General features: G+C 37.1%; 1 protein-coding gene across 1 annotated transcript in view; it reads left to right on the plus strand.

The window, feature by feature from the left end:
• The window catches only part of LOC136864133 (Bardet-Biedl syndrome 2 protein), a 220991-nt gene that overhangs the window by 26687 nt on the left and 173262 nt on the right, over positions 1-21042 (plus strand). The window lies entirely within an intron of this gene.

Here is a 21042-nt window from a genome sequence, read left to right on the forward strand (position 1 = left end):
TCGTGAACAGACAAGATTTTCTTCTGCAGTCGCAGAGCAAAGTTCTCAGCGAAATGTAAAGAATTTCACTTTATTTTCTTTACATGGCAAAAACCCAAATGCTTATCGTCTGTAATTATGGGCTATAAAAACATCGATCTAAATATTGTACATATACACCCATGATTTGAAATGGTTGATAGAATCTGAGGATGTTCTTGTAGAATGAAACACGCCATTCTTTATTAAACAGTGTGTATTTTTTCTACAACTATGTTATATCTGTTATGGTATAATTAGTGTTTTCGACTGACTGAAAAGCTTTAAAGTTATATTAAATACTAGCAAGATACCCGTGCTTCGCTACGGTATTATACTGAAATGTATAATTGAATGCTTATTGTATTAGATATATAATCCGCCAAAATTCGCGATCTGACTAGTTTTCTGCGAGATTCCACCAAAATTCCCGATCTGACTGGTTTTCTATGATTTTACGGCACGTTTTCTCCCACTTTTAAATCTTCCTTTCCAGCAATCGATTTCGTACTTCCCGGGCAGGCTCAGGTATTCCTCCCGGTCAGTTGGGTCCGTAAATCTTTGCCATCTTTTCCTATAATATTTTTAATATGGATAAAATCCTTCAGGAGATCCGGCGTGGTGTCATATTGGGTGCCTTGGCGGCACTGAACCCGCGGCCGGACTGCATTCTTAGTCATTATCCGTCCAGGAGCCGTTTCCAGCGCGGTCCGGACATTTGACGACGGTCCGGAATATTATTATTATTATTATTATTATTATTATTATTATTATTATTATTATGTGTTGCTGGAATTGCTGATGACAGGGAAAACCGGAGTATCTGGAGAAAAACCTGTCCCGCCTCCGTTTTGTCCAGCATGAATGCCACATGGAGTGACCGGGATTTGAACCACGGAACCCAGCTGTGAGAGGCCGGCGCGCTGCCGCCTGAGCAATGGAGGATCCTTATAAGTACATTAATAACAGTAAAATCAATTGGTCTCACCTCCTTCTACACCCCACCGAAGTTAAGTTTATTTACCGCCAACCCCCCCCCCCCCAATAAAAAATTAAAAGAATGCTTGTTTCTTTATGTTTTAAGGGAGATTCCAAACACCAATGTTCACGTCTATTACCTTCAGTTTTGAGATATAAGTATCCCCATAAAAATAATTCACTTTTTTTTCACTTCATTTCACAATAACCCCCCCCCCCCCCCAAGTGAATTTTCCCGCAAATACTTGTTTCTTTAATAGTAAAGGATCTTCTAAATACCAATTATCACGACTCTAACTTCTTCAGTTTTCGATTTATGTGTCCTCATGAAAGGAATTCAACTCCTTTACACTCCCGCCCTCCAAGATGGTTTCCCCACCAAAACGCGTTCTTCTTTGTTTTTAAAGGAGGTCCAAATAAGAATTTTCACGTCTGTAACAACTTTAGTTTTTATTAGATGTATGTATTCTCATACAATTCAGTCAATTAATTTTTCAATTCTTTCACCCCGCCCGCCCCCCTCATTGGATTTTCCGAGAATACGTGTTTCTTTACTTTTAAAGCAGATTGCAAATATCAAATTTCACGTCTGTAACATCTTCATTTTTGAGATATCAGTAGCCTAATTAAAAGATTTCATCACCATTTTCAGTCACTTTTACCACCCCCCTTCCACCTAAGTGGTATTTTCGAAAACTAAAATACACGTTTCTTTATGTTTAATAGAGATAAAAAAATACCATTTTTCACTTCTGTAACATGTTAAGTTTTTTTAGATATACTGTAAAAATTCTCATTTTAAAATTTCTCCCCTTTTAAGTTCCCCTTAAGTGGAGTTTCCAAAAACAAATCACCTATATTTCTTTACATTTACAGGAGATTTACACCCACTCTTTACGTCTGTAACATTTTACATTTCCAAGATATTCTGTAGATATAGTCTTTCAAAAAATTCACCCCAATTTGTCACTCCTGTTTAACCGCCATTAATTGGCTTTTCCAAAAACTAAAAAATACGTGTTTCTTAATTTTTAAAGGAGATCCCATATGCAAATTATCAGTTCTGTAATATCTTTCGTTTCTGAGATATGTGTATCCTCAATTAAGGCATTCAACCCATTTTTCACCCTTTTACACCCCTCCTATTAGGATTTACAGGAAACAAAAAAAACCGTGTTCCTTTATTTTTAGATTCTAACTACCAATTTTTACATCTGTAAATTTTATAGTTTTAAGTTGTAGACACACTCATTTTAAAAAATTCACCCCCCCCTTTTCACCCTCCAATATTTGGATTTTCCAAAAACGAAAAAAATACGTGTTTCTTTACTTTTAAGGGGGGTGAAAAGGGGGTAATATTATAAAATGACTGTATCTATATCTCAAAACTTTTAAAGGTTATAGATGTAAAAAATGGTATTTAGAATCTCCATTAAAAATAAAGAAACACGTATATTTTGTATTCGGAAAATTGTAATAGGAAGGGTGGTAAAGGTTGAAAAAGGGGTCGAATGCATTTCATGAGTCTACTTATATTTCAGTACCTGAAGATATTACAGACCTGAAAATTGGTGTTTGGGATCTCCTTTAAAAATAAAGAAACACGTATTTTCTTTTTGTGGAAAATCCAATTAATGGGGAGGGTGAAAAGGGAGTGATTTTTAAAAATGGGTGTATCTATATCTCAAATATTTTAAAGTTTATAGATGTAAAAGTTGGTATTTAGAATCTCCTTTAAAAATAAATAAACACGTATTCTTTTGTTTTCGGAAAATCCCAATAGGAAGGGTGTAAAAGGGTTAATAACGGGTTCAATGCCTTTAATGAGGCTACTTATATTTCAGAACCTGAAGATATTACAGACCTGAAAATTGGTATTTTGGATCTTCTTTAAAAGTAAAGAAACACGTATTTTTTTCGTTTTTGGAAAATCCAAATATTGGAGGGTGAAAAGGGGGGGGGGTGAATTTTTTAAAATGAGTGTGTCTACAACTTAAAACTGTAAAATTTACAGATGTACAAATTGGTAGTTCGAATCTCCTCTAAAAATAAAGGAACATGTATTTTTTGTTTCCTGTAAATCCTAATAGGAGGGGTGTAAAAGGGTGAAAAATGGGTTGAATGCCTTTAATGAGGATACATATATCTCAGAAACGAAAGATATTACAGACCTGAAAATTGGTGTTTGGGATCTCCTTTAAAAATAAAGAAACACGTATTTTTTAGTTTTTGGAAAATCCAATTAATGGCGGTTAAACAGGAGTGACAAATTGGGGTGAATTTTTTGAAAGACTATATCTACAGAATATCTTGGAAACGTAAAATGTTACAGACGTAAAAAGTGGGTGCTTGGAATCTCCTGTAAATGTAAAAAAACATAGGTGATTTGTTTTTGGAAACTCCGCTTATGGGGAACTCAAAAGGGGTGAAATTTTAAAATGAGAATTTTTACAGTATATCTAAAAAAACTTAACATGTTACAGAAGTGAAAAATGGTATTTTTTTCTCTATTAAACATAAAGAAACGTGTATTTTTAGTTTTCAGAAATACCATTCGGGTGGAAGGGGGGGGGGGGGGTACAAGTGACTGAAAATGGTATTGAATTCTTTTAATTAGGCTACTGATATCTCAAAAATGAAGATGTTACAGACGTGAAATTTGATATTTGCAATCTGCTTTAAAAGTAAAGAAACACGTATTCTCGGAAAATCCCTTGAAGGCGGGGGGGGGGGGGGGGGGGTGAACGAATTGAAAAATTAATTGACTTAATTCTATGAGAATACATACATCTAATAAATATAAAGTTGTTACTGACGTGAAAATTCGTATTTGGATCTCCTTTAAAAACAAAGAAAAACGCATTTGGTGGGGAAACCATCTTGGAGGGCGGGAGTGTAAAGGAGTTGAATTCCTTTCATGAGGACACATAAATCAAAAACTCTGAAGAAGTTAGAGTCGTGATAATTGGTATTTAGAAGATCCTTTACTATTAAGGAAACAAGTATTTTTTGAGGGGAAAATTCACTTCGGGGGGGGGGGGGAGTATTGTGAAATGAAGTGAAAAAGGTAAATTATTTTTATGGGGATACTTATATCTCAAAACTGAAGGTAATAGACGTGAACATTGGTGTTTGGAATCTCCCTTAAACATAAAGAAACAAGCATTATTGTAATATTTTGGTGGGGGGGGGGTGTGTGTGTGGCGGTAAATAAACTTAACGGCGGTGGGGTGTAGAAGGAGGTGTATCCAATTGATTTTACTGTTATTAATGGACTTATAAGTATCCTCCGTTGCTCAGGCGGTAGCGCGCCGGCCTCTCACAGCTGGGTGCCGTGGTTCAAATCCCGGTCACCCCATGTGACATTCGTGCTGGACAAAACGGAGGCGGGACAGGTTTTTCTCCGGATACTCCGGTTTTCCCTGTCATCAGCAATTCCAGCAACACATAATAATAATAATAATAATAATATTCCGGACCGTCGTCAAATGTGCGGATCGCGCTGGTAACGCCTCCTGGACAAATGACTAAGAATGCAGTCCGGCCGCGGGTTCATTGCCGCCAAGGCACCCAATATGACACCACGCCGGATCTCCTGAAGGATTTTATTCATATTAAAAATGATTATAGGAAAAGATGGCAAAGATTTACGGACCCAACTGACCGGGAGGAATACCTGAGCCTAGCCCGGGAAGTACGAAATCGATTGCTGGAAAGGAAGATTGAAAAATGGGAGGAAACGTGCCGTGAAATAATAGAAAACCAGTCAGATCGGGAATTTTGGTGGATTCTCGCAGAAAACGAGTCAGTTTGCGAATTTCGGCGGATTATATATCTAAAACAATAAGCATTCAATTATAAATTTCAGTATAATACCGTAGCGAAGCACGGGTATCTTGCTAGTAATGTATATAACTACAGATACTGATACTGCCTGACATGTGGCCTACTTGATAAAATGCTTTTACGAATTGTCATACTAACACTAATAACAGTGAATGTAAAATGAACTAAAATATTTAAAAACAACTGAACATTCAGTGCTTATTCCTCTTAGTGCCAGGCCCGGGTGCTCACAGTATGCCAAGAGTGCCAGACAGATTTAGAGAATTTTGCAGGTTCTCACTCTCTGGACTAAATAGTTCACAAATGTTATAACTATAACTTGAAATTTTTATTGAATGTTAACAAGAATACACTCTTAATGCTGAACTAAATTAAAACACTAAAATGCCCTTGGGTATTTGGAAAAAAAATATTTTCCAAACAATTTTCAAACACCAAAATTTAAAAATCAGAAACAAAACAGAAAAAAACAAAAAATTTAACTCAACGATATATATTGATGACTTCTTTGCAGTGTCCTAAATTGGCATGGCCAACAATGGGATCGAACCTGGCACATGGGTTGTAGTCAGGGTGACCAGATGGTGATAGATTATCATTGTTCACAAGATGAAAGAATCTCAAGATCAATTGGAATATGTTTCTTGAGAACATATCTCCAAACCATGGAATATAACGGGAGTTTTTTACCCAATAAGAAAATATGCTCGTCCCTCTAGCTATAACCATTTCCAACAAAACAGCCTTCATTTCAATCAATGTAACCGGGCGCTACTGCTGTGCTCTGGCATGTGGTGACAAGACATGATTTCTCATAGCTGTTTGTAGTTATGAGGTTCCATAACTGAGCCGTGAAAAATAAAATAAATATACGCTATAGGTTTGCGTCTGACGAAGGGGCGTGTCTCGGGCCAGGAGTATCATAATAATCACGTGAGGGTTGGTATTTTGCATCGTGACCTAATTGAATTTCACGGAAAACATTAAATTTTTGCTTTTGGGTATTGTTACAGCCGTCATCGTCAGTACCGTCACTCATACGGTCATTACCACTTTCAATGTTTACACTCGGACAATGAGCACGTGGTTGAGTGTTTACTGAAAACTCGCCGTTATCACTCCAAATAACACTTTCACTTTCCCCTTGCTCACTTATTAGAGGAGTGAATTCCTTATCTGAGTCTTCATCATCCCCTTCTGTACTAAAAATTATTAAGATATACAGCCAGTTCGTCATCGTTAACAAAATAACTTCTCCCGCTAGTCGCCATTTTACTCACGCGGCATGGAGATCATACGTCGTAGATGAACACGGGCTTTAGAAATTCAGTGCATGATAACGAATGAATTTATGCACTATCTAGCGACGTAGTTAAAATCTAATGACAATTCTCTTTGGACTGGACACATAAAATGTTGCAATCTGACGGCTCAACTTGTACAAACTCTTATAGAATTGCGCGCTATCCAAACAACGATATATCGTGGTTGGCACTTTACGAGTATATATGAAACAACGATATATCGTTGTCTGGCTCTCTACAGGTTAAGTAGCCTACAGTATGAATGAAAGCTTGGTCAGAAAAAAAATATAATAAAATGAACATTTTTTTTGTTCATTCTGCTTCTGGTATAGACTCATCAAAATACCATTTCCCACGAATAAAACGAGTCACCGTTAATTTTCTTTAGATTTCACTTACATAAAAAAAAATGAAAAGTGTAAGCATTATTGATTATAATCAGTTTATGCACGGAGTGGATACAGCAATGTATTTGGCAATGTATCCATTCATGTGCACAACAGTGAAGTGGCTGAAAAAAATATTTTTCTACATTTTGCTGTGTACATTTTTTAATGCATTCTGGCTTTTCCAAAAATCCAATAACTCAAAAATATATTTCCTGACATTCATGCAGACAATATGTAGAAACTTCTCACAAGACAGTGAACATGAACAACCAGCATAAGCCACGAATATTTCTGTGTCGCCGGTCCCATCTCAGTCTTCAGTAGGCTCATCAGCATCTATGTGTAGTACACCGGTGCATCCCCCTAAGCGAACTCCAGCTAATGATCCACCATTTCGCCTTGATAGGAAAATAAAAGAGCATGTGCTTCATAAATTCCCAGGCATGAAATCGGACAATTTCCCAATTTTCCAAGCAAAAAGCAACGTCCGGCGTGAAACCAGGTGGTTCTGTGGAAAGTGTTGTGTGCCTCTCCATCCAGGAAAATGTCAAACCCAGCACCATAGCTTCAAGCACTACTAGTAATCATCCTCGAGATGTGTTGAAATCTTCAATATTGTACCTGCAATTGTTTTTGTACAGTAGCATTTAATGTAAAATAGTGCACTATTGAGATGAGGGGATGTAAAAAGGCTCGGCTGGAGGTTTAAATCACCCGCTGAGGAGCTGGTAGTCAACGTGTTAATAGAAAACTCCACTTGGGAACTGTTTAATTATTTTCTAGCACACCTACCACATTGTTTCCCATTTTCCCACCACTAGAGTCTGGTGCATCGTTCATGCTTACCCATATTTTTTTATTTTGACGTTCTGCGCTTATCTTTCCTAGCATTTCTTCATAACATGAAGGGACATGTTTCAAAATGTGTGTACCTTGTAATAAAATTTCTAAGCTGTGGACTTGTTAATTTATATAAAGGAATGTCACAAAAAAAGAAAAGTTTTGCATAAATCTTCATAATATTGAGAACTTTCTGAAACTGGAGTATGTGAAGAGGAAACTGCTTCATCTAAAAGAACTTGTCTCAAGGTAGTTTTTGAAGCGACTATTTTATGTTTATTTCCTGCCAAATGCTGCAAGACTTGTGATCGCTGTTTCGCACTTACAGATTTTCCACATTTTTGGCAGAATAGAATTTTGCCGTTACTTTTATAAATTCCACTAAATTCAGCAACATATTGTTGCAAACAAGAACATAGACTTGACTTTCCTTTCGGCATTATATCACCAATCACAATCACTTTACACTGTACTTAATATACCAGTACTGCCTAAACGGTGTGGTACAAACTTGCCAAAGGCAGTGACTAACTGAACTGAAGAATACTGCATCACGTCATGCACATCACATTTCATCAGACCTCATGAGGGATTCCTCTTTGACAAAGGAAGCCAGCACGTGCAGTCGAAGTTAGTCACTCACTATACAGAAGTTTATAAAATTAATTTGCATTGTGTCGTCATTAATACGAAAAATATATGAAATAAAAAATGGTTTTTCAAATTAAAAATCAGAACAAAGAAAAAATAACAATTTGTGTTTTAATTTTAAATATTTACATAAAAAATTAAAAATTATGTATTTTTATGTGAAATAAAATTTCATACAGACTCAATCAATCAATCAGTCAATCAGTCACTACTGATCTGCATTTAGGGCAGTCGCCTGGGTGGCAGATTCCCTATCTGTTGTTTTCCTAGCCTTTTCTTAAATGATTACAAAGTAATTGGAAATTTATTGAACATCTCCCTTGGTAAGGTATTCCAATCACTAACTCCCCTTCCTATAAACGAATATTTGCCCCAATTTGTCCTCTTGAATTCCAACTTTATCTTCATATTGTGATCTTTCCTCCTTTTAAAGACACCACTCAAACTTATTCGTTTACTGATGTCCTCCCACCCCATCTCTCCACTGACAGCTCAGAACATATCACTTAGTTGAGCAGCTCGTCTCCTTCCCAAGTCTTCCCAGCCCAAACTTTGCAACATTTTTGTAATGCTACTCTTTTGTCGGAAATCGCCCAGAATAAGTCAAGCTGCTTCTCTTTGGATTTTTCCAGTTCCTGAATCAAGTAATCCTGGTGAGGGTCCCATACACTGGAACCATACTCTAGTTGGGGTCTCACCAGAGACAAATATGCTCTCTCCTTTACATCCTTACAACAACCCCTAAATACCCTCATAACTATGTGCAGAGATCTGTACCTTTTATTTACAATCATATTTATGTAATTACCCCAATGAAGATCTTTCCTTATATTAATACCTAGGTATTTACAATGATTCCTAAAGGGAACTTTCACCCCATCAACACAGTAATTAAAACTGAGAGGACTTCTCCTATTTGTGAAACTCACAACCTTTTATCCCCGTTTATCATCATACCATTGCCTACTGTCCATCTCACAATATTATCGAGGTCATTTTGCAGTTGCTCACAATCTTGTAACTTATTTATTATTCTGTACAGAATAACATTATCTGTAAAAAGCCTTATCTCTGATTCCACTTCTTTACACATATCATTGATGATATATTTAAGAAAACATAAAGGTCCAATAATACTGCCTTGAGGAATTCCCCTCTTATTTATTACAGGGACAGATATAGCTTCACCTACTCTAATTCTCTGAGTTCTATTTTCTAGAAACAGAGCCACCCATTCAGTCACTCTTTTGTCAAGTCCAATTGCATTCATTTTTGCCGCTAGTCTTCCATGATCTACCCTATCAAATGCCTTAGAAAGGTCAATTGCGATACAGTCCAATTGACCTCCTGAATCCAGGATATCTGCTATACCTTGCTGGAATCCTACAAATGGGGTTTCAGTGGAATAACGTTTTTTAAACCCAAACTGCCTTCTATCAAACCAGTTATTAATTTCGCAAACATGTCTAATATAATCAGAAAGAATGCTTTCCCAAAGCTTACATGCAATGCATGTCAAACTGACTGGCCTGTAATTTTCAGCTTTATGTCTATCACTCTTTCCTTTAATATACAGGGGCTACTATAGCAACTCTCCATTCATTTGGTAAAGTTCCTTCATGCAAACAATAATCAAACAAATATTTCAGTAATGGTACTATATCCCAATCCATTATCTTTAGTATATCCCCTGAAATCTTATCATTTCCAGCTGCTTTTCTAGTTTTCAACTTTTGTATCCTACTGTAAATGTTATTGCTGTGATAGGTGAATTTTAATACTTATTTAGTATTAGTCACCTCCTCTATCTGGACATTGTCCTTGTAACCAACAATCTTTACATACTGCTGACTGAATACTTCTGCCTTTTGAAGATCCTCGCATACACACTCCCCTGGTTCATAACGATTCCTGGAATGTCCTTCTTGGAACCTGTTTCTGCCTTAAAGTACCTATACATATTCATTCATTCATTTATTTATTTAGCTTCCATAGACTGTACAATTACATATTTTGAAATATGCCAACAGTATAGGAGTTGTCAAGTGATTTCCCTATACTAACAATAATATATGCACAACAATGAACATTTTGAAAAAGAAGAACAGAAACACCACATACCTCAATGTTAGGACAGCACATCTTAATATTTTAAAATAATATTAATAACCAATATTTACAAGACAAAATAAAAATATATTGGTGTGGTGTTAATAATGTGAACATAGTCAATGTGACATTAACATATTTTTAAGGCTATATACTAGATTACAAGTTAATAAGTAGTAGCAGCATTACCAGCACTTCATCATGTATTCTTCTGTACTGTAGAAGCAGCTACTCAGCAGGAGATTTTTTAAAGCTGTGGTAAATGAACTGACGGGACTAATATCTTTAATCGTATTTGGAAGCTTATTATACAGTCTGATTCCAACAGAGTCTACATGTCTCAAGGCAATGGTTTTTTTCTTGTGTTCGATAAAAATATTATTTCTTGTTCGGGTCTGGTAATTGTGATTGTCAAAATTCTTTCTGAAGTGATCAATATTTTTTTTCACGTGTAGAATGCATTGCATGATGTATATACTTGGTACTGGGAGTATCCTTAGTCTCTTAAATAATGGTCTGCAATGTTCTAACCTGTTACGTCTCAATATAATTCTGATGGCTCGTTTCTGTATTCGAAAAATAACATCAAGATTTGATTTGTAACAGCCCCAGAGACCAATAGCATAAGTGATGACTGAATGGAAATATCCAAAATATGCCATTCTAACATATTCTTCACTACAACTATTAGACAAAATCCTTAAGGCAAAACAAACAGAACTCAGAGACTTCCCTATTTTTTTAATATGACAATCCCATCTTAATTTTTCATCTATATGGACACCTAAAAATTTTGTGGTCAACGTATTTTCAATTGCATTTGCATTTAATATAAGGTTGTGTTTTTTTGCAGTTTTGTCATGGTAGTTAGATGCCTTGAATTCCATGTATTGGGTCTTTTTAAAGTTCAATGTTAATTTGTTTTTCCTGAACCATGATTCTAACCTAGACAGGACTGTATTTCCTGTAGTTTCTAAGACGTAGGGTCAGGATTATTAATAATTATGTTTGTATCATCAGCATACAAAACTGCTGTTTCTACTTGATTATTGTGAGGAAGATCATTCACATAGATCAAGAAAAGAACAGGCCCCAAAATACTACCCTGCAGAATACCTAAGTCTATGCTTTTTACCTGAGAGTGATATGTCTCATTATGCCCTTTACTGTTACAATGTGTAATTTCAACAAACTGGGATCGTTTATTCAGGTATGATCCAAACCAGTCATTAACAATTCCTCTAACTCCAATCTGATATAATTTGTGCAACAATATTTCATGATCAACAGTATCAAATGCCTTTGAAAGGTCAAGAAATAGTCCTATCACAGTTTCATCATTATCAAGAGCATTTACGACCAACTGTGTAAAATGTGATAAAGCAGACAAAGTACTTCTGCCAGCTCTGAACCCATGTTGTGCATTATTTAACAAGCGCATTCAAATATTTTTGAAATAACAGTAAGTATTGATATTGGTCTGTAGTTATGTAAATCGTGTAAGTTTCCACTTTTAAAGACTGGGATAACTTTAGCTATTTTTAGGAGATTAGGAAACTGACCACTAGAAAATGATTCATTGATGAGATAAGTTAAAGGCTGTACCAGATAGGGAGCACATTTTTTAATGAGTTTTGTGGGAACTTCATCTACACCTGCGGAAGTTTTGTTCTTCAAAGATTGTATGATTTTAAAAACTTCCAGTTCTGTTACTGGAGTTAACTGCATAGAGTTTTGCACAAAGGTTGGGAGTTCTGGTAATACATCTGATTTATTTGCATTTTCAAGTTTGTACGGTAGGGATAGAAAGAAATCGTTTATATAATTAGCCAAATGATGAGGGTCATTCATTTGTATTCCCTTATCATTTTTTATGGCAGCAACTTTATTTCCAACTGCATGTCTGTTGGTTTCTCCCTTGATTACCTTCCATATGGTTCGTGATTTATTGCACAACTCTTTAACTTTCCTGTTATTGTGCATTATCTTAGCCATCCTAAGAACTCTTCGATAGACTGATTTGTAGTTTTTAACATACTTACAAAAAACCTGGTCACAACTCTGCTGTGCTAATCTACTTAGTAATTTACATTTTTGACTTGAGATCCGTATACCCTTCGTGATCCATGGCTTTTTTGAAGATTCATTAATTACTGCAAGTTTTTTTGGAAAATGTAATTCAAATTCCATTTAAAAAATGCTTAAAAAGGTTCTATACTTTTGGTCAATGCTATGACCGAATGTTATTGGAGTCCAGGTCTGAAGTTTAAGGCTTTCAATGAAACTGCCACATGCAGCTGCAGAGAAAAAACTAGTTAATTGTGCTTGCTTTATTTTGGTTGAATGCTTGCTAGCATTCTCAAATTCTAGTTGTAAAATTTGAGCATGATGATCTGATAATCCAAAATTTATATTGGATGCTTGCATTTTAGAACAATGGAAATTAATACAAATGTTGTCTATCGTTGTAGCTGAGGTGGCAGTTACCCGAGTGGGTGTAAAAATTAAGTGTTTTAGATTACAGCTTTGAAGAACATGCAGTAGTTGTGATGATGATGAAAGGTTTTCTTCAGCAAAATCTATGTTAAAATCACCACAAAGTATTACTTCTGCGCTGCTATTCCTACCGAAAATGTTATGAAGGACTTGATCTAATTTTTCTAAGAAAATCTCCACATCAGCGTCCGGTGAATGGTACACGGTTAACAGAATTACCCTTTTACCATAGGGAAGCTTAAATTCCACTGAAGTTAGTTCAAAATCTAATTCAGAATTATGCACTTCAAGATCCTTAATTCCTGACTTAGCAAAAATACAAACTCCCCCATGCTCTTTATTAACCCGACTGTAATTACTTGCCAGATAATAACCTTCAATATTAATGAGTTCAAGTTCATCATTATTACACCAATGTTCATCCAAACAGATAAACATAACATCCTGTATTGAATTTAAAATTACTTGTAATTCTAAAATTTTATTTTTAAGACATTGAATGTTCTGATGAAATATTTTGAACCGCCTATTCCTACCCTCCAAGTCATTACCGGTATTTAATTCTGGACCCACATTTTCGATTGAAATGTTATTGGGTCCAGAATCTAACACACGTTTCCCGGACTAGGTAGTTCTAGGACAGTCTTTTCCTGATCTTTACTTGTAATGATGTTACTTATTAACTTGCTTACATATTGCTTCCCAAGTCCATTCAAGTGCATGCCATGCCTCGTATGAGAGGTTCGGTTTAATTTACTAATGTCTAACAGTGTAACATTTTTGAAATGACTACATATTTGCCTGAATTTCTCATTTGTGTCCTTGACAGCTTTATTCACAATTGACCAGTCTGTTAAATCATGTCTATGGGGTACGTTTGTCACTATCACATTTGTATGGGTCAGCTTACCTGGAGTCCTTTTCAGAATACTTGCAGCCTGATGGCCTTCATTTCTTGCTACGTCGTTGGTTCCACCGACAATAACTATGACGTCGTTTGACGAGAGTTTATCAGCATTTCTCAAGAGGGGTTTCACTACTTCTGAAAAGGGGGCACCTGGTTGAATAACACCTGTCACTTCACTGTCGGCTCGCAACTCTGCTATATTTGCTGAAAGGCCTCGACCGTGACTATCACCAAACAGTTTCACTTTCTTCTCCTTCCTTACTTTCTTGATCACGTTATCGGCGTGAATTCGGCGGTTTTTCGTCGATGAACTCGCATCTCGGGAGAAAGAAGTGCTTCCTTGCTCTTCCCGAACTTTGTGTAAAACGCTGAATTTGTTCGTTACTGTAGGTTGATTTCCAGATGAATTAGGCCTAGTTAGCGACACTTTCCTGTGCCGCGACGTAACCTCACTCCACGACGCGCCAACACCATCGCATTTTTTTAGTTTTTCCACCTCTTCAATCTTCCATTTTTCACTAAAATTTGTATGGCCACCAATTATGCTTGCTATGATGTTATCCTTAGATGACTTCTTTGTTAGATTCAATTTCCTAGTAAGTTCCTTCAATTTCTCCTTACTTCCACAGCCATTTCTAACTCTATTTCTTTCCAACCTGCACCTCCTTTTTAGTCTCTTTACTTCTCTGTTATAATATAGTGGATCTTTACCATTCCTTACCACCTTCAAAGGTACAAACCTATTTTCACATTCCTCAACAATTGCTTTAACTCCATCCCAGAGTCTGTTTACATTTTTATTTACTGTTTTCCACCGATCATAGTTACTTATTAAAAACTCCCTCATGCCTGTTTTATTAGCCATATGGTACTGCCTAATAGTCCTAATTTTAATATCTTCCTTTCTTTCACATTTATTTTTAATTACCACATAAACAGCTTCGCGATCACTAATACCATCTATTACTTCAGTTTCTCTATAGAGCTCATCTGGTTTTATTTACCAGCATCACATCCAGAATATTCTTCCCTCTAGTTGTTTCCATTACTTTCTGAATCAGGTGCCCTTCCCATATTAACTTATTTGCCATTTGTTGGTCATGCTTCCTGTCATTCGCATTACCTTCCCAATTGACATTTGGTGAATTTAGATCACCTGCTACAATCACGCGTTCCTTTCCTTATCGTTTCCCATAAGCTGATTATCTTATCAAATAATTCTGAATATGCATCTGCGCTACCCTCTCCTGGTCTGTACACTCCAAAGATATCAAGTTGCCTATTATCTTTAGAGATGAGCCTTACCCCTAGAATTTCATAGCTTACAAATTCTTCTTTCACCAGAATGAATACTCCCCCTCTTACCATTCCTATCCTATCTCTACGATACATCCTCCAGTTCCGTGAGAAAATTTTTGCATCCATTATATCATTTCTCGGCCATGATTTAACTCCTATTACAATATCTGGTAAGTATATATATATTAAATTACTTAATTCTATTCCTCTCTTTACAATACTTCTGCAGTTGAGCACTAACATTTTTATGTCATCCCTACTTGATTTCCAGTTCACTGTTCCCTTAACACTGCTTCCTAGGCCACCCTGTTTCCCTGAATATATCTCCCTATAACCCTTCTAAACAAATTTCCTAACTTATATGTGTTCAAGGTCAGAATTTTTGTCATAGTCTTTTATCTATACACAAAAAAGTTATTTATTTACATAAAAATCTGTTTCCTATTTATCACTAAAAATAATGTTTGACAAGATACTCTTTAATTCAATCCCATACTTTTATTTCATCAAAATTATTAATTTACATTTATTCTGTAATACACTAGAATACATTATAAGATGAAGTAACAGCACTTTCACTCCCCTCCCCATTGAACAGAGTCAATGCCCACAACATTCCTATCACCCCCATACTTCCTCTCCCCAATCCATGGAACAGAGTAATTTCCTACAGAACAATATTTCACACTTTATGGATTACTGCTTAATGAATTCCACAGGCAGCTACTCTGGATGTACTTTTCTGTTGAATTTACGCAGCATCTTCACCAATCGAGACATTTTAGTAGGTTTTTATTTATCACTAAAAATATTGTCTTAAAGATATGCTTTATTTTAATTCCTTACTTTCATTTCATCAAAATCATTAACTTATATTTACTCCCGATACACAAAATACATTTAAGATTGAAGAAGCAGCACTTCCCCTTCGCTTTCCAATGTACAAAGTCAATGCCCACAACATTCTCCTCTCCACAAAACAGAATATTACCAACAGGATTCCCCCCCCCCGCACAACTATCTTCCAAGACCAAGACTGGAGCAAAAAAAACTGACTTCTGCCCAAAGAAAGTTGCTGAAGGTAACACACTATTACAGCTTGGATAAGTGCAGAAAAATTCCCATAAGATACTTAAGTGTCACTGGGGACAAGTACAATCATTATTTATTTTTACTTGTTATGGACATCATCAATTCATAATCATCGACAAATTTATGCAACATAAACAATATTGTACAGTTATCCCTTGTTAAAATGCCTTCATTTGTTCATAGATTATTTGATGCAATGAAGAGGGTGGCGTTAACTCAAAGTCACACCTTAAAACATTAATTTGAATGACTTATGCTTTGTAGTTATATACTCTACTGGGATTTTCTGGATTAGTATTAATTCACCTTTTAATTTATCCAGATATTTTGTATTCGTAAAATACCGTGAGAGATGTTGCATGCAAATATTATACAGTTATAAGGACAATAAACTACATTTATTCAGGTCTGAATAATGATTTCAGCAGAGTATACTGTACATATCTGATACACACACAGCAATGAACCTGCACATTAAATGAATCAATTTTGGACTGAACTTTTACGGATCTCACTGTGAGCTGAAATGCCTGAATGAATGGCAATGAGGTGATCGTGGATTTCCAGGGAGAAGTACCGGTAATTATGTTCAAAATAACCAAGCAAAAGGTCTACAGACACTTCAGATTCTGTATTTTTGGTCTTTTCATGCACTAGCTCAGGTATTTCTCTTTCATTTTCACCTTCACGTGAACTTTCTGGTGGTTTCACTAAATTGATATTGTTGTCAATGGAAAGTTCCTGAATCACTGGCTCTTCTTGGTCCGTTGCTATGGTTGTTCTGCAGTGAGAGTTGCTCCATTGTGGAGACATTCAAGAGTTTCCTCTAATGCTTGTGGATTGATTACTCAGATGAATCAGCTCTAGTAGTAATTTCAGGTGGGACCAGCAGTTCCGTATTGTTGGAGCTGAAACTTCTTCCATGCAAAGTTAATGTAGAACATGACCTATCTGTGTCAGTGCAACGTAAAGCCACTAGCAAAAAAAAAAAAAATATGTAGAACAGAACATGCTTTAACAAGAATGTGAGAACATAATCCCCATCATTGTTCTGTTGAATGCTTTGTTTTCTTCACTTGATACCATCTATAATGTACTTTAAAACTTTTGATTATTCCTGCATCCAAAGGCTGAAGATATCCAGTTCATTATAAAGGAAAAAATTCCACCCTGTTTTTGCTTATATTACCTGGAATTGTGTGACGTGGCACCCTGTCAAGTATGAGTTACGCATTGCAATTCCTTATTCTCATGTTATTGTTGAAATCTCTGATCCATTTGTTTAATTTGACAGCTGTCATCCATGCCTTTCTGTAATCAGTGTAAACTGATGGGTTAAAATTTCTGAAACACTGAGGTTTAGCAGGCTGTCACCTTTCTTTTATCACTTCCATTGGCACTGGTACGAAGTGGCAAAGGTTATTCTTCCCTTAGATTTCTTGCAACTCTTTACAGTAGCAATTTACAGTATATTGTTCCATAAGGTTGCATTTTCATCCATATTGTACACATCACTTACATTGTCATTTTGAATATAGTTTTGAAATGTTTTAACAGCCCTCTTGAACAACTGCCACATATTATAAATTTTTGATCTGTCGACTCAGAATATCCTTCCATCAGAAACCAACTGTGCATCACCCAAGCAAGCCCCGACGCAAGTTTGCCACTTTCAAACTCTCAGATAAAACCACATCGTCAGACTTCCAAAATGCAATCGTGAACCGATTGGCAAGCAATCCAGTATGCACAAATGATGCGGAGCAAGAATGGTCAACACTTGAAAGGGCTATCATTGAATCAGCTAAGGAAATCATCAGCTATGAGGAAACAAAGAGGCAAGACTGTTTCGAGGACAACAAAGAAGAAATTCTGAGCCTTATCAGTGCGAAACGGGAAGCCCATCTATTCCTTCTTCAAGATCCATCATCCATCGTGAAGAAAGCTGTGTTTCAAGATCTGAAACAGCAATGTCAAACTCAAATAAGAGAAATGAAGAAGAACTCTTGGCAGGAAAAGGCTCTAGAACTCCAAAGTCTGTCTGATGCCAGAGACATGCGGAACTTCTACGCGGGAATAAAAGAGATCTGCGGTCCATCTCGCTCTTCGATTGGAACTCTGAAAACAGTTGATGGTGCTAACACCCTTACTGATTGTAGAGACATCCTGGAGCGCTGGAAGGAACACTTCTCCACTCTTTTAAACCGAAGTTCCACTGCTGCCGATGACTTTCTATGGGATGTGCCACAACTTCCCCCTCAACCATGGATGGCGATGCCACCAACTTATCAGGAATTCTGTGTGGCGCTTGATAGGCTGAAACCTAGGTAACTATCTGGATCAGACAACATCCCTCTGGAACTAATTCAAGGTGGAATCCTACCCCTAAAAACGAGGCTCTTCACCCTCATCCTCTCAATTTGGGAAACCTAAAAAGTAGCTGGCGATCTCAAAAATGCCAGTATCATCACTATTTTCAAGAAAGGTGACTGTAGTATATGTGACAACTATCGTGGCATTTCTGTGTTATCCATTGTAGGTAAAATTCTCGCAAGGATCCTGCTTAGCCGCTTGCAAGTCATCTCCAAGAGGACTCTACCAGAGTCTCAATGCAGTTTCCAAGCCTCCAGAGGTACTGTTGATTTGATCTTTTGTGCAAGGTAATTGCAAAAGAAATGCAGAGAACAACAGAAGCCTCTCTATTTTCCGTTTTATGACCTGGTAAAGCCTTTCGATAGTGTTCCAAGACTTGCTATGTGGGCAGTTCTGAGACGCTTTGGCTGTCCTGAGCATTTTATGGGTCTGGTGCAAGCACTTCATGATGTTATGACTGGACAGATTCTCCATCAAAACAACTTCTTCGAACCATTCCCAATCACACATGGATTGAAGCAGGGTTGCGTACTTGCTGCAACTGTGTTTGCCTTGTATCTGGTGGCCATGCTTTATGAAACAACAGACAACCCCAGTATAGAAGTTAAATATTGTTTTGATGGTGGCCTCTTAAATGCAGTATGCTGCTGATACTGCATCACTGGCTCTTACATCTGAGGAACTCCAACAGTCGGTCAACAGTTTCAATGATGCATATGACTTTTTTGGCCTCACCATCAATGCCAAAACAACCAAGGTACTCACTCAGCCTGCACCAGGGACTAACATCCCAGTATTTAACATTACCATCTCAAACACCAAACTAGAACAAGTAGACCACTTCACTTACCTTGGGAGTATCTTGTCAAAGAGCTGCACTTCAGAACAGGATGTGGAAAACAGGCTTTGTGCAGCCTGTGTGGCCTTAGGCCGACTATCACGCAGAGTTTTCAGGAATAAAAACCTTACAATTTGCACAAAACTAATGGTGTACCAGGCTGTAGTCATCTCTGCACTTCTCTATGGCTGTGAAACATGGACCTTATACCGCCTGACATCAAAAAGCTGGAGCGCTTTCACTGGCAAAAACTACGCCCCATCACGAACATCAAGGGTGAAAACTATGTCTCTAATGTTGATGTTCTCGAGAAAGCATGTGCTAAGAGTATAGAAGCATTGGTCATTTGCCATCGCCTCAGATGAGCTGGACATGTGCGCCGTATGAATGACACCAGACTACCAACGCCAGATCCTCTATGGTGAACTTGGCTGTGGTTCAAGACCACAGGGTGCCCCCCTGAGACGTTTCAAAGACCAACTGAAACAAACCTGAAAGATGGCAGAAATAAGCCCACAAACCTGGGAAACGCTTGCCAAGGACCGTTTACTTTTGCGGCAAATTGTCTGTGCTTATTCAGTTCAACACTTAGAATAATAATGCCGCAGACATGAAGATATTAAGCGACAGGAACACAAACTTCGCAAAACCCAGCCAAGAACTCCACTATCCCTCAGCTGCGCGATGTGTAGACGTATGTTCTACGCAAGAATTGACCTGTACAGTCATCGGAAGTTTAAACACAAACTGCTGTGAATTGAAGTGAGCTATTAGACAGGAAATATGTAAACTCTGAAACGAGTAACTGCCGACAACGAACAACCGCCGGGACAATTTCTGTTTTCTCACCGTGCTTCACATGCTACATCAACCCGTGGCATTTTGTTTTCAAACAAAATACCCAACAGTTGCTGTATGTCATGTTTGTAATGCCTAATTTGTCACCAATGAGCTTTGCTTGTTCCTTAATGACCTCATCGGTTGCCATTTTGTTTATTGCGTTGACTTGGGGTATCCAAATAACCACAGCTTCGTCTAGCTTCTCACACTTACTTCCCCTCAGTTTTTTGGCTGACAGAGATATTTCCTCTGTCCACTTACGTTTTTAACTTAGAATATAGTCATCACTTTGTCTGCTTGTGGTTTTCCTTGGCAACATTGAGAAAGTGGTTTGCTGTGGTTCACTGGCTAGCAATACAACACTGTTTTTTATAAGCACACACTTCCTGCTTCTCTCTTACACTTAATCTCATTTGTTTATTCATCGTAGAAATTTGTGCGCACTAGGCGGATAACTCATACAGGACTGAAGTTTGTAGTATGTCAAGTGAGCTACTGTCAAACTCTTTACCCACAAATTGCTTTGACCAGGGTTCCAAAGCTATTCTCAGGAACAGTCCACAATGATAAGATGTAAAAAATTCCCATTTTATGCCATGGTCATTTTTCCAGAGCAGATACAGTATCCTCTACGCTGCTCGAGATAATGAGGGTCGGTAGCATCCAGCTTGCTCACATTCGTAAAAGATTGGGTGAGAACCATGTTTCCGTTTGAAGATAAAGCTTCTGGGTGCCTGCTGACAATTTTAAAACCACACTTTTTGTCTGACAGAGATGTTTCATTTGTCCACTTACATTTTTAACTTAGAATATTGCCAACACTTTGTCTGCTTTTGGTTTTCCCCCACAACAATGAGAAAGTGGTTTTTGCTGTGTTACAGCTTATCATTTACAGGTATGTTTTAGTGCCTCAGTTCACCTTTTTCCTTCGTCTTCCTTGTTATTGTCTGAAACCCTCACAGGGTGTATTGTGTTGACCATTCTAATGATGTAGTGCAAAGTAGTGGTTTTGAAACTGTGGTTACACCCATCAGAATATCCCACTGATTCTACAGTCATTGA

The sequence above is a fragment of the Anabrus simplex genome, chromosome 2 (assembly GCF_040414725.1).
Source record: "Anabrus simplex isolate iqAnaSimp1 chromosome 2, ASM4041472v1, whole genome shotgun sequence".
Classification (NCBI taxonomy): Eukaryota; Metazoa; Arthropoda; class Insecta; order Orthoptera; family Tettigoniidae; genus Anabrus; species Anabrus simplex.